Source organism: Bombina bombina, chromosome 4, assembly GCF_027579735.1.
Source record: "Bombina bombina isolate aBomBom1 chromosome 4, aBomBom1.pri, whole genome shotgun sequence".
NCBI lineage: Eukaryota > Metazoa > Chordata > Amphibia > Anura > Bombinatoridae > Bombina > Bombina bombina.
In genome coordinates, this window is record NC_069502.1 from 626,846,412 (window position 1) to 626,861,194 (window position 14,783).

Sequence of the window (14,783 nt, forward strand, 5' to 3'; positions counted from 1 at the left end):
TCCGTAAAGGGGAAGTTTGGTGTTCTGACGGGACGCCATCAGATGCAATTCTGGAATGCCCCATAGCTGGGTCAGCTGAGCAAAAACCTCTGGGTGGAGTTCCCAATCCCCCGGATGGAAAGTCTGACGACTCAGAAAATACGCCTCCCAGTTGTCTACCCCTGGGATGTGAATTGCAGATAGATGGCAGGAGTGATCCTCCACCCATTTGATAATCTTGGATACTTCCTTCATCGCTAGGGAACTTTTTGTTCCTCCTTGATGATTGATGTACGCTACAGTCGTGATGTTGTCCGACTGAAATCTGATGAATTTGGCCTCTGCTAGTTGAGGCCACGCCTGGAGCGTATTGAATATCGCTCTCAGCTCCAAAATGTTCATCGGGAGAAGAGATTCTTCCCGAGACCATAGCCCCTGAGCCTTCAGGGAGTTCCAGACCGCCCCCCAGCCTAACAGACTGGCATCAGTCGTGACAATGATCCACTCCGGTCTGCGGAAACTCATTCCCTGAGACAGGTGATCTTGAGACAACCACCAGAGAAGAGTCTCTGGTTTTCTGGTCCATTTGAATTTGAGGAGACAAATCTGCGTAATCTCCATTCCACTGTTTGAGCATGCACAGCTGCAGTGTTCTGAGATGGATTCGGGCAAAAGGGACTACGTCCATTGCCGCAACCATTAACCCAATTACTTCCATGCACTGAGCCACGGAAGGCCGAGGAATGGAATGAAGAACTCGGCAAGTATTCAAAAGTTTTGACTTCCTGACCTCTGTCAGAAAGATTTTCATTTCTACCGAGTCTATTAATGTTCCCAGAAAGGGAACCCTTGTGAGCGGGGACAGAGAACTCTTTTCTACGTTCACCTTCCACCCGTGAGACCTTAGAAAGGCCAGAACGATGTCCGTATGAGCCTTGGCTCTGTGAAAGGACGACGCCTGTATTAATATGTCATCTAGGTAAGGTGCTACTGCAATGCCCCGCGGTCTTAGTACCGCTAGAAGGGACCCTAGCACCTTTGTGAAAATTCTGGGAGCGGTGGCCAACCCGAAAGGAAGGGCCACGAACTGGTAATGTTTGTGCAGAAAGGCGAACCTTAGGAACTGATGGTGATCTTTGTGGATAGGAATATGTAGATACGCATCCTTTAGATCCACGGTAGTCATATATTGACCCTCCTGGATCATCGGCAAGATTGTCCGAATGGTTTCCATCTTGAAGGACGGAACTCTGAGGAATTTGTTTAGAATTTTTAGGTCCAGGATTGGCTGAAAGTTCCCTCCTTTTTGGGAACTACGAACAGGTTTGAGTAAAAGCCCAGTCCATTTTCTGCAATAGGAACTGGGTGTATCACTCCCATTTTTAGAAGATCTTCTACACAGCGTAAGAACGCCTGTTTCTTTATTTGGTCTGAAGACAAATGAGAAATGTGGAACCTTCCCCTTGGGGGAGAATCCTTGAATTCTAGAAGGTACCCCTGAGCAACTATTTCTAATGCCCAGGGATCTGGAACATCTCTTGCCCAAGCCTGAGCGGAGAGAAAGTCTGCCCCCTAGTAGATCCGATCCCGGATCGGGGGCTACCCCTTCATGCTGGCTTGGCAGCAGGAGCAGGCTTCTTGGCCTGTTTACCCTTATTCCAGCCCTGCAAGGGTTTCCAGGTTGCTTTGGGCTGGGAAGCGTTATCTTGCTTTGCGGCAGCAGAGGTTGTGGCAGGTCCGCTCCGGAAGTTGCGAAAGGAGCGAAAATTAGCCTTGTTTTTAGCCTTAAACGGCCTATCTTGTGGAAGGGCATGGCCCTTGCCCCCAGTGATATCTGAAATAATTTCTTTCAGCTCTTGGCCAAACAGGGTTTTCCCCTTGAAGGGAATATTTAACAGTTTCGTTTTGGACGACACATCGGCCGACCATGATTTGAGAAAAAAGCGTTCTGCGCGCCATGATGGCAAAACCTGAGTTTTTCGCCGCTAGCTTAGCTAATTGGAAAGCGGCATCAGTGATAAAAGAATTAGCCAGCTTTAGAGAATGAATTCTATCCATGATCTCATCTTATGAAGTGTCCCTCTGGAGCGACTCCTCCAGGGCTTCGAACCAAAAAGCCGCTGCAGTAGTTACCGGAATAATGCAGGCAATTGGTTGAAGAAGAACACCTTGCTGCACAAAAATTTTCTTCAGCAATCCATCCAATTTTTTATCCATAGGATCTTTGAAAGCACAACTGTCCTCTATTGGTATAGTTGTACGCTTAGCAAGTGTTGAAACAGCCCCCTCTACCTTAGGGACCGTCTGCCACGCGTCCCGCCTGGGGTCGTTTATGGGGAATATTTTCTTAAAGATAGGTGGGGGAACAAAGGGTACACCTGGTCTCTCCCACTCCTTAGTCACAATATCCGCCACCCTCTTTGGGATCGGAAATGTCACAGTGTATACAGGGACCTCTAAAAACCTGTCCATTTTACACAATTTTTCAGGGACCACCATGGGGTCACAATCATCCAGCGTAGCTAAAACCTCCTTAAGCAGGACGCGGAGGTGTTCCAGCTTAAATTTAAACGCTAAGGAATCTGACTCTGCCCGCTGAGAAACTTTTCCTGTGTCAGAAATTTCTCCCTCAGACAGATCGTCCCTCACTGCTACTTCTGAGTTTTGTGAGGGTACTACAGATAAATTATCCAAAGCTTCAGATTGCTCATCCTCTGTATTTAAAACTGAGCTATCGTGCTTTTTTGGAAAAACTGGCAGTTTGGATAAAAATGCCGCAAGAGAATTATCCATTACTGCTGCTAATTGTTGTAAAGTAATAGGGGCCAATGCGCTAGAGGTACTAGGCATCGCTTGCGCGGGCGTAACTGGTGTAGACACATGGGGGGAGGAAGAAGGACTATCCTCATTACCCTCCGTTAAGGAATCATCTTGAGCTGCATTTTTAATTGTCACTGGATGATCTTTAAAATGCTTAGATGTTTTGGCACACTTTAAACATAAATGCAATGGGGGTACTGCCATGGCTTTTGAACATAAAGAACAAGGTCTATCTGAAGGCTCAGACATGTTTGACAGACTCAGACAACACTAAAATATTGAAAAAAATCACTTTTTGAAAAAACGTTACCGTCTCTTTAAATAATAAACAGCACACACTTTTTTACCAAATCATCAAAAAACATCTGATCTTAATGAAATTTTCACCACATGATCCTAATGCTTTGAAATGATTGCACACAAATTTTCAAATCAATTAACCCCTTATTGCCCAAACCGGAGCAAAATGAAGTAAACAAATGGTTTAACCCACTACAGTATGATGCCAGTGTCTTTGCTGTGGCTTTACCTTCCTTTAGGGTTATTTGCAGAAGAAAAATCAGCCTCCCTTAAGTCCTCCTGTACTCTTAAGGCTCTACACGTGAAGCTGCATGAAGCTATCTTGCAAATCAACTGCGCAACTGAGGCGCGAAAATGAGGCCCCCTCCCTCTTCATTCCAGAGTTATGGGGCCTTCCTGAGTCAAATTAGGTGTCTTTCAATATGCCAGGCGTAATAAAAAAAAACAAAAGTGTTACCAACGTTTACAACGCTTGATAAATACCAGATTACCCTAATAAAGTAATTGATTTAGCCCATCACAGTGTCTGCCAGTATTTAAAGTGAAGGTAAAGTTTTTAGTTTATGGAGCCTGTATTCTATTATTGATCTACTATATACTATGATCGCAAATTTTTTTTTTTAATATTTGTATATATATATTAGTGTATTCTAAACACTTTATATTACTTTCTCGGCCGGTCTTCGCTCCTCCCTCCATTGATTTCCTGGTTTTTGACTATATTACGTACAGAGCGGTCCCACCCGCTCTGTACGTAATACAAAAAGCGCGTTCCCGATTTCTGGACCACTTGCGCATGCGCACCATTCACCGTTCATTCCATTTGCGCCTGCGTGACAGAAAAAATGTAAATAGAGACTACTTAGCCTTATGAATCCTTATCTCGCATGCGCTAAACTGGAACGAGCGTTGAGAATAAAAGAAAGGAAGTGAATGCAACGCATGCGCATAGAGAACAGTAATGCGGTGACGTAATATGGCGGCCGCCTAACGGCCAGTGTTTCAATTGGCTAGTAGAAAAAACGTGACCGGGCTTAGAAAGAAAAAGAGAAAAACGGGTTGTTTTAGCAGTGTTCTGAATTGGATAAAGAAACGGTAAATAATAAATAAATATAGCGATTCTAAAAATTTGATGAATTAAAGTCCCATTTATTTTTAGATTATTTACAGGGGGGAAAGTATCATGCATGACACTTTACCTTCACTTTAAGCCCTTAACTGAAGCCATCATTCTATACTGTGTCTCAGAAAATGGCTTACCTTCCCTCATGGAATTTCTGTCAGTCTTCTAGCACTACCAAGTCTTGTTAGAAAAAAATGACTGAGCATACCATAAGCAGTATAAGCCTGAAAACTGTTCCCCCCAACTGAAGTTCTCCGGTACTAAACAGTCCTGTGTGGGAACAGCCATGAATTTTAGTTACAACATGCTAAAATCTTTTTCCTCTCAGCAGAAATCTTCATCACTTTCTGCCTCAGAGTAAATAGTACAAACCGGCACTATTTTAAAATAAACTCTTGATTGAAGAAATAAAACGACAAATCTAACACCACATACTCTTTACCACCCCCGTGGAGATGCTACTTGTTAGAGCGGCAAGGAGAATGACTGGGGGGCGGAGCCTGAGGGGAGCTATATGGACAGCTTTGCTGTGTGCTCTCTTTGCCACTTCCTGTAGGGATTGAGAATATCCCACAAGTAAGGATGAATCCGTGGACTTAATACACCAAGTAAGAGAAATAAACATTTTTCAAAGACCCACTTTCTTCATTAGTACCCATAACTATAAATAAATTGGTCACCACAAAAAATTATCAAAATAAATATTGTGCCCAAAAGAAAATTTGTTTTTATATCATATACTCTGTGTATAACCACAATGATACAAAAGCCAGCACCGTAATACCTTAGCTCTGCTGAGGGCTTACCACCTTGAACCAGTCGATCTCTCCAACTAGCTATCCTGGATCTCCCACAATAAGAGTAGGATTGTAGATATAGTCTTCAAACAGGAGCTAAAAATGTGCACACACACCACTTGTAACTCTGCTACGATAGCAGCACAGAAGATAGATTCTTTTAGTCAGGGACTAAAAATGTCCATACACCCCGCTATCAACTCTGCTCCGACCAGAAATCAGATAAGCAGATATGCGGAGGAAAGGTCACGTGACAGCAACTAAAGTGCGCCACCAACAAAAAATGGCGCGCAAGTAATACAGAAGTTGAAAAATATGGGAATACATTTTTAACACTAAAAACAAACTATCCCCTTCTGAATAAAAATACCCAAATAAAGGAGTAAAAAGTTACTCTCATCTAGCTTTAAACCCAGACCTCAGGGATTCCAATCCAAGCACTTAACCACTTAGCCATAGCTTCAAGTGCTCTAATCTCTCTCAAAGCTGCAAATTAAGAAATATCTAAAATTATCAGCCTCAAACAACCTCAACAGAATGTAGTGCCCCCTTATACAGCCATATTTCTTAATAAAGAAAAAAAAGGAGTCCCAAAAATGAAATCTACAAGAGAATTATCCCTTAGTGTGCTGGTACTTTCTAACCTAGAAGGGAAGCACTTACCTGTGGATCCTGCTGTCCGGCAGGGAATGGCTTCTAAGGTGTGGCAGATACCTTCCCTTCTCCCATGGACCTGTAAAAAAAAAAAAAAAAGGACAGAGTAACTAACCCTGGCTTTCCATAAAGGGGTAGCAATAACTTTAGAAATAAAGCAAAGATCACATTGCCGCTTTCTAACTGCTAATAGCCTCCATTACTCTTACTAAAGAGATTGGCATTGACACAGCATAGACCCAATCCTTGCTTGCAGGGAAAAGTACCCATAAAAGGATTAAATATCTTCAGACACCATCTTCGCACATCCTCCCTTGACAGACGCAAAGAGAAAGACTGGGTGTTATGGATAAGGGAAGTAACACTTAACAGCTTTGCTGGGGTGCTCTTTGCCTCCTACTGCTGACCAGGAGTTAATATCCCACTGGTAATTGAAATGATTTGTGGACTCTCCGTGCTTTAGGAAAGATAGATAATCCATTTATTATCCATTCCCCAGTTTTGCATAACCAACAGTTATAATACACTTTTTACCTCTGTGATTATCTTGCATCTAAGCCTCTGCAAATTGCCCCCTTATTTCAGTTTTGACAGACTTGCATTTTAGCCAATCAGTGCTGACTCCTAGGTAACTCCACATGCATGAGCTCAATGTTATCTATATAACACACATGAACTAACACCCTTTTAGTGGTGAAAAACGGTCAAAATGCATTTAGATAAGAGGCGGCCTTCAAGGTCTAATAAATTAGCATATGAGCCTACCTAGGTTTAGCTTTCAACTAAAAATACCAAAAGAACACAGCAAAATTGATTATAAAACTAAATTGGAAAGTTGTTTAAAATGGCATGCCCTATCTGAAACATGAAAGTTTATTTTGGACTTTACTGTGCCTTTAAGGAATACAAACCACAAACTTTTTTTAAAAAGTAGAAAGAGACTATCACTGTTTATAACATTCTGTTATTCACTCTTAGAAACTTTGCATTGAAATGCAAAGATGTCAACATGTCCACATGCTCCTGGCTGAGGCTGGCTCTCTTTTTTTCTTGCAAGCTATTTTGCCTGCAGCAGAGAAGAGGCGCTCAGATGGTGTTGAGGTGCCCGAGATGCATAAGTAGGGGTTTGCTAATTTTGCCAAGGTTGGATATTTATCTTTGTTAGCTCCACCAATGCAAAGTCTTTTCCTCCATGGCAAGGGGGCTCTCAAAGTAAGCCAAGACTTCATTCTAACATAAATGTATCTTAAAATTCTATATGCAATGGTAAATAACCAGCTATAAGGTTAGGGTATAAATATTTAGTCTGCTCTTAAAATAACAAATATATACTTAGATGTTGAATCTGGTACAAATCACAATTAAAAAAAAATTAAAAAGTCAAAAGCACTAAGGACTATATATATCAATAACAGGACAAAGCCTTACATATGTATCTATACAGTAAATATAATCAGCAATAGCATACAATCGGCTAATAATTGTGCAAACAGATAATAGTGCACATCAATTCAAATAACTCCAATCAATCTAGGGCTAGGTGTAAATAACAAGCTCTGCACTTAATGATTTTGAAGTTCTGTAATAAGCAGAAGATTTATGTTTTCTTAGTATTTTAATAACTTCACACAGATTTTCTTCCTCTAGGCATTGCAACTCAACCATCAGGCTTGCTAGATAAAGTTGGTGAATAGCATGGTTAACAAATCTTCTTGCCTGTATATTTAGAGGAAAGAAAAAAGATTGACAAGGATGAATGGATTTAGGCTAATGACAGCTGTCACACAGGCTTGTACATAGACTGGAGTTTCCACTCTGCCGTGACCATATTCCACTTGTGTGTTTCAGAAAGATGAACTGCTGTAAGAATTTATTAGACAGATCTGCTTTGTTTATTTCATCAAAGGAGGACTTTTTAATACCGCTTTCCTTTTTTATGTAGGCCAAAGCTGTCTTGTACTTTGACTTCTAATCTCTGAAGATGAGAACTGTATGAGAGACCATTTCATTGCCCATGATTCTAGCAAATTTATTGATGACTGTCCAGAGATCCTTGACATACAATGGTAGCACACTATCTTTACATGATGGTTTTTGTTAAAATAACAAGACATTGTTTTGTCTTTGGGTACAGACACCATGCTTTTGTGGGTTTAAAATTATGCATAGTGACTAGAACAGAGCAGACTTTTTTCTTCAAAACATGATCTCAATATTAACAAGCTACATTTATTGGAGGTACCAATGAAGATAGTATTGTCTAGTTAATAGTAAATCCTGTATGTTTGAAACAAGTGCTACCAATATCTTGGTAAAGGGCTGGGACCTGTTGAAAAGTCAAATGGCATTGCAACAAAATGAAAAGCTTTATTCTCCAGACTGATTCTCATTGTACAGATGTGTGCCATGAATGGGAATGTGCAATATGCATATGGACCACAGTTACAATTAAAGAATGAGAAGTAATTACCTTGATCATTGCCAAGAGATTCCCTTTTAAAATGTATAACAGCAGCAGAGGAAAAATACCAATTAAATACCTAGTATTTACCAAGGCACATAATGGAAGGGAGGGAGAATAAGACAGGTGTACCTAAACAGTAGGCACCACCGCTCCCATAACTAATAAGTAAAAAATTATGCAAGGAGGACCAAGAGGCCGCCTTGCAAGTCTGCTCCACAAAAACTTCATAATGAAAAGGCCCAAGAAGGAGAAACAGCCCTATAGGAAAGAACCAAAACTCGTTCAGAAGGCTGTTGTCCAGCCGACTCTTAAGCAAAAAATAAAATAGAAGAAATGGACTGATTCTTCAGAATGCCAGAAAATAAGACAAAAAGGCAAAAAGGCAATAGATTATTGATAATCTCTAGGTGCCTGCAGATAAACTTCAGAGCACGCACAACATCTAGGTTATACAAAAGCCGTTCCTTATGAAAGGAAGGATTAAAACATAAAGGAACGAAAAATTCCTGAAAGATATTGTGGTCCGAAACCACCTTAGGAAAAGATTCCAATTTGGTACAAAGGACCGCCCTAGCTGCATAAAAAATAAGGAAGAGAGGACACACTGCAGAGCCGAAGCTCAGAGACTCGACAAGCAGGAGAAATAGCTAGAAGAAACAAAATCTTCCAAGACAATAACTAAACCTCAACAGAGTGCATTGGCTCAAACGGAGCCTGCTGCAGAATCCTAACAACAAGATTGAGACTCCACGGAGTAACAACAAACTAAAACACAGGCCTGAATCTAACCAAGGCCTGAACAAAGGGTAGAACATCCGGAACGTCAGCCAAAAGCGAGAGAAAGAACTGAAAGGGCAGAGATCTGGCCCCTCAGAGAAGTGACTGACAAGCCTGTCTCCAGGTCTGAATCATGGATCAATCACCTAGTCTGAAAAATCTAGTCCAGACAAGACTAGGCGTGCAATCTCCAAGCAGACTTTTTCAGAGCATGTAGGTTAGGATGAAGAAAAGGATCCTGAGGTAGAAGGTCCTTCCTTCAAGAAATTCCCACGGGGAAAGGGAAGACATATGAACCAGATTTGCATAACGAATTCTGCGAGCACAATCTGGAGCAACTCCAAAGCCCACTCCTATGAGACACGGCTTTCACCCGAGGAAGGAAGGTAAGAGGAGGAAATAGGAAAATGGAACCAAAGTCCCATGAAACTGCCAGAACGATAACTAGAACTGCTTGCGCATCCCTTGATTATGATTCGTAAATTGGATGTTCAGCGTTTAGGCCCAACTCCTAAACTCCCCATCTGAAAGTAAACTCTGAGATACTTCTGGAAGTATGAATGTCTATCTGCTCAGATAATCCACTCCCCAGAAGCCCACTTCTGGGATGTGGAAGGCAGAAGAGACACTATTGTGAGACACTGCCGGTTGAACTTCTTGTTCTTCCCTGGCAGATGAAATACGTCTATCGAAGAAAAGTTGTCCGATTGAAATCTGATAAACCGAACCAAACTCAATTAGTCCAAGCTATCAGTGCAATGAAGATAGTCAACAACTCTAGAATAAACATGGGAGAAAATACTTCTCCCGAGTCCAAAATCCCTAAGCTTAAGTGAACCCAGTCTGCACCCCACCCTGACAGGCTGGTGCCTGAAGACCCAATCTTCCAAGAGGTCTCAGGAAGAATGTGCCCTGGGACAGATGGTCCTAAGACAATCACCAGGACAGGGAATCTCTCGTTTGGATTTTTAAGACTATCCTATAAAAAAGAGGTCCAAATGGATTATGTGACAATATCTGAACATGAATAACTGTAGAGGTCTCAGATAGAAACAAGCTAAAGGAATGATGTTCCTGAAAACTACCATTAGACCAATAACCTCCCTACGCAGAACCACTATGGACTGAAGGGAGTACCGCTCCTGGAGGAACAGTAATATTAGGCTAAAGCATGGAGTGGACAGAGCAATCTCTTCTTCCATCTCCCTGTTCAGAATATCCATTTAACATATGGTCCCCAGATAGGGGACAATCTAATGATAAGAACTGATAAGAACAGATACTACACTTGATCCTAGCCAAAAGGCCGAGAAAGACAGGCAGCAAAAAGATCTGATATTCTGACCTCGGTCAAGAAAATCTGCATTGAGATCGAGCCTATGAACGTTCTCCAAAAACATACCCTGGTATAAGGCACCAAGAAACTCTTCTTCAGATTCTACTCGGGAGAGTAGAGATACAAGAGGATCCATAAGAGAAGTTGCTAAAAGAAAAGATGGCGTCTGAACCAAGATATTGTCCAGGTAAGGAGCCACCACAATTCCTAGAGATCTTGCCACAGCAGACCCTAAAACCTTCTAAAGATTTGAGGGGCCCGAGGATAGACCAACGGGAAAGATTACAAACAGAAAATGTCTGTTTAGAAAGCAAATCCTAATTATTCTTTGTGGAGGAACACGAAGGAAGCATCCCTCAGGTCGAAGGAGGATATAAACTGACCTTCTAGAACTTAAAGGAGAACAATTATAGTTTCCAAGTGGAAAGACCGAACCTAAAAAAAACCTGATAAGGCACTTCATGGTCTGAGGGTCCAATCCAGGAAAGGACGAAAAATGATTAGATAAAAAACTAAGGCTTGCTTAGTCAAAGGAGATTCTGTTAAAAAATAAAGGAAACCTCTTCCTTCATTAAATCTCTGATAAGAGGACAAAACAAGATTATCCCTCCTGTATCTAGTACCATACAAGATAAAAGGAGCTCATACAAACATTAGAAAGATACTGGGAGATAAGTCCATCCGAACAACTGAACACTACTCCCTGAGTATGGCTTCAAAAAAGAAAACCACTCCCAATGAGGGACAAAGCATGATATATGGAGAGATATAAATATAGATAAATATATAGAGATATAGATATAGATAGAGAGAGAGAATTGAACCAGTACTAGCTGGAAATCTCACCATAAGTAGATTTAAGAAAATACTTCATACTTTTAAGCCTGTGCAAAACAGGCTTCCAACAAATAAGAAGTATATATGAACATTAAAAATCAAGACAAGAGGATTAACTATTTTAAGAATACAATCCTTAAATCATTAGGATAACTAGGAAATCACTTGTCATAGTCTTCTGAGAAAACTGTACCTGACAACAATAAATGTATTGGAGTCAAAACAAATAAATCCTAGAGATATATCAGTATAGGAAATCATGCCCCCCTCTGGACTAAACATCTATTGACTCATACTGTGTCCCAGTGATTACCACTGAAACACCAGAGGGTTCTCCCGTTGTACAAACAAAGTACAAAACCTTTGAGAAAAATACACCTTCCGTGTTAATCCGGCATGAGAGAATTAACTCAGATTGAGGACAGGCTGTCAGACAAGGAAAATAAAAAACATTTTAGTAACCAATATCACTAATACATAAATATATATATGTACCATGATGTAACAAATTAGGAGACAGCCCCTCAGTACGAAAGAAAATAAAACCGAGTCACATGCAAATAAACAGAAGGGATAAAAAAAAAAACCTCCTGCTATGAGAGATTATATATTGATCCCTTATAAAATAAACATGACTTTTACATATCACCTAAGAATGCAGCAGCATTATAAGTATAGTTTTACAAAGATAAAAAAATAGATAAATTCCTCATTATGAAGGAGATAGAGATGGCGTTCAAAATAGAACAAGCCTAAATAAAAACATATGCATAAGATAAAACTGCCACAAGATGGCAGCAAACACTAGGGAACCACGGAAAGGAAAAGGAGAAAATGTCCCGCTAACCAAACACAAGCTTTAAGTACAAAGCATTTAGTCCCTCTCCATAACTATGTTTACATTAAATAAAACTAATATGGAGTGATGCCGCAAGAGTGTCAAAACACATAGCTGGTGGCCAGAAGTGCAGACTAAAGTGCATACCACCACCATGAAAAGTATGAAAATAAAATGGCGCCAAAGAAAAATATAGCCTTAAGTTAAATTACAATTAACACATTAAGGCTTAACCTTGAAGGGAAAATCTAATAGGAGTCCAATAAAGGAAAACCCTGTTACAAAACCTCCCAACAAAGCAAGGCACTGCGCTATTGGTGCGCATAATTATCGCAACCACGTACAAACGATATGCCAATATTAGTATATTGATCAGCAATCAAATAATGACGGACCTACTGCGTGAGACAGAGATCAGGGGAACTTGAGGAAACCGTATGAACAAACAGCCTCTTTAGACCCCATCCTGTCTTAATAGTTAACAGCATAAGCTGAACGAAGGTAAACTGAACCTTCACTCACTGACTCGTGTACCGTCCTCACAACATGTGGTAATGGCGCAGAAACGGGACCACATGGAGAAGTTCTCGCCATATTTCTACCAGACCTGTGACTAGTCAAGATTACAGGATATAGGGGATAAACGACAAGCTTCTAAAAATGCAGCATCTTAACCCCCTCCGTTAAACAGCTGTAATATCCCCAGCAAATAGGATATGAATAGCGGAGGTGCCATAACTAAACAAGAGAAGTTAACCCCCTGCTTTTTCACAGTAATACAACCTTCCCCTATACTAAATACCAGGGAAATAGCGGTTCTTGATAAGGAGAGACAGGGTAGCCACACCGCTTGTATGAGATTAGGGATTTCAGCCCGTTTCTTTACTAGGCAGATTAAAATGATATCCCAAGTAGAGGATATATACAGGTTCCTTTATGAGGCAATGAGGTGCCACTGGACACCTATCAACGTCCCCTCCCTGAAGTTGCTAGTGAAAGTAACTTAAAGGGACAGTTTACTCAAATTTTCTCCCCTTTAATTTGTTCCCAATTATCTACTTTACCTGCTGCAGTGTAATAAATTGTTTACAAGTATATCCATTACCTTTAAATTGGCATTTGAAACAGTTTAGCCTGTGGTATCCTCACCCATCCTGAAAGTTTTTGGCCTCAAGGCCAAGCTATGTTAACACAGTCAGTAGAAGAAATTACACTCCCAGTGGGGTATAGAAGAGAAAGGTGACAAAATGTTAATTTTCCATTGTTCTCTCCAAATATTGGTGATTGGTTTATGGACAAATAAGATAAAGAAGCAGGTATATGTACACAATGTGATAAAGTAATGATATATGATTATACCTACAAGCTCAACCCATTTTATTAGGTTGTGACTTCAAAACACAAAAACATAATTTATGTAAGAACTTACCTGATAAATTAATTTAGTTCATATTGGCAAGAGTCCATGAGCTAGTGATGTATTGGATTTACAATCCTACCAGGAGGGGCAAAGTTTCCCAAACCTCAAAATGCCTATAAATACACCCCTCACCAGACCCACAATTCAGTTTAACTAATAGCCAAGTAGTGGGGTGATAGAAAAAGGAGTAAAAAGCATACAAAAAGGAGGAACTGGAAATATAATTGTGCTTTTATACAAAAAATCATAACCAACACTAAAAGGATGGGTCTCATGGACTCTTGTCAATATGAAAAATATGAATTCATCAGGCAAGTTCTTACATAAATTATGTTTTCTTTCATGTAATTGGCAAGAGTCCATGAGCTAGTGACATATGGGATATAAATACCCAAGATGTGGAAGTCCACAGAAGAGTCACTAGAAAGGGAGGGATAAAATAAAAAAGCAATTTTCCGCTGAAAAAATTAAATCCACAAAAAAAGTTTTTTTTCCATAAATTTAAAACATAAGCAGAATCAAACTGAAACAGCTGCCTGAAGAACTTTTCTACCAAAAACTGCTTCAGAAGAAGAAAATACATAAAAATGGTAAAATTTAGTAAATGTATGCAAAGATGTCCAAGTTGCTGCTTTGCAAATCTGATCAACTGAAGCTTCATTCTTAAAAGCCCAGGAAGTAGAAACTGATCTAGCAGAATGAGTTGTGATCCTCTGAGGCGGGGACTGTCCAGTCTCCAAATAAGCTTTATGAATCAAAAGCGTTAACCAAGATGCCAAAGAAATGGCAGAAGATTTCTGACCTTTTCTAGAACCAGAAAAGACAACAAATAGACTAGAGGTCTTCATGAAATCTTTAGTAGCTTCAACATATTTCAAAGCTCTTACAACATCCAAAGACTGTAAAGATCTTTCAAGAGTATTCTTGGGATTAGGACACAAGGAAGGAATAACAATTTCCCTACTAATGTTGTTGGAATTCACAACCTTAGGAAGAAATTAAAACGAAGTCCGCAAAATAGCCTTATCCTGATGAAAAATCAGAAAAGGAGACTCACAAGAGAGCAGACAATTCGGAAACTCTTCTAGCTGAAGAGATAGCCACAAGAAACAACACTTTCCAAGAAAGTAGTTTAATATCCAAAGAATGCATAGGCTCAAAAGGAAGAGCCTGCAAAGTCTTCAAAACCAAATAAAGACTCCAAGGAGGAGAGATTGATTTAATAACAGGCTTGATACGAACCAAAGCCTGAACAAAACAGTGAATATCAGGAAGATTAGCATTCTTTCTATGACATAAAACAGAAAGAGTAGAGATTTGTCCCTTCAAAGTACTTGCAGACAAACCTTTATCCAAACCATCCTGAAGAAACTGTAAAATTCTAGGAATTCTAAAAGAATGCCAGGAGAATTTATGAGAAGAACACCACGAAATATAG

General features: G+C 40.2%; 1 protein-coding gene and 1 non-coding gene across 2 annotated transcripts in view; both read right to left on the minus strand.

The window, feature by feature from the left end:
• Positions 1–14,783, minus strand: part of PCMT1 (protein-L-isoaspartate (D-aspartate) O-methyltransferase) — a 158,316-nt gene that overhangs the window by 28,285 nt on the left and 115,248 nt on the right. The gene's annotated exons all lie outside the window — the stretch shown is intronic.
• Positions 10,041–10,233, minus strand: LOC128658516 (U2 spliceosomal RNA). The gene has a single exon (XR_008402205.1). It is a non-coding gene; the product is annotated as a U2 spliceosomal RNA (small nuclear RNA).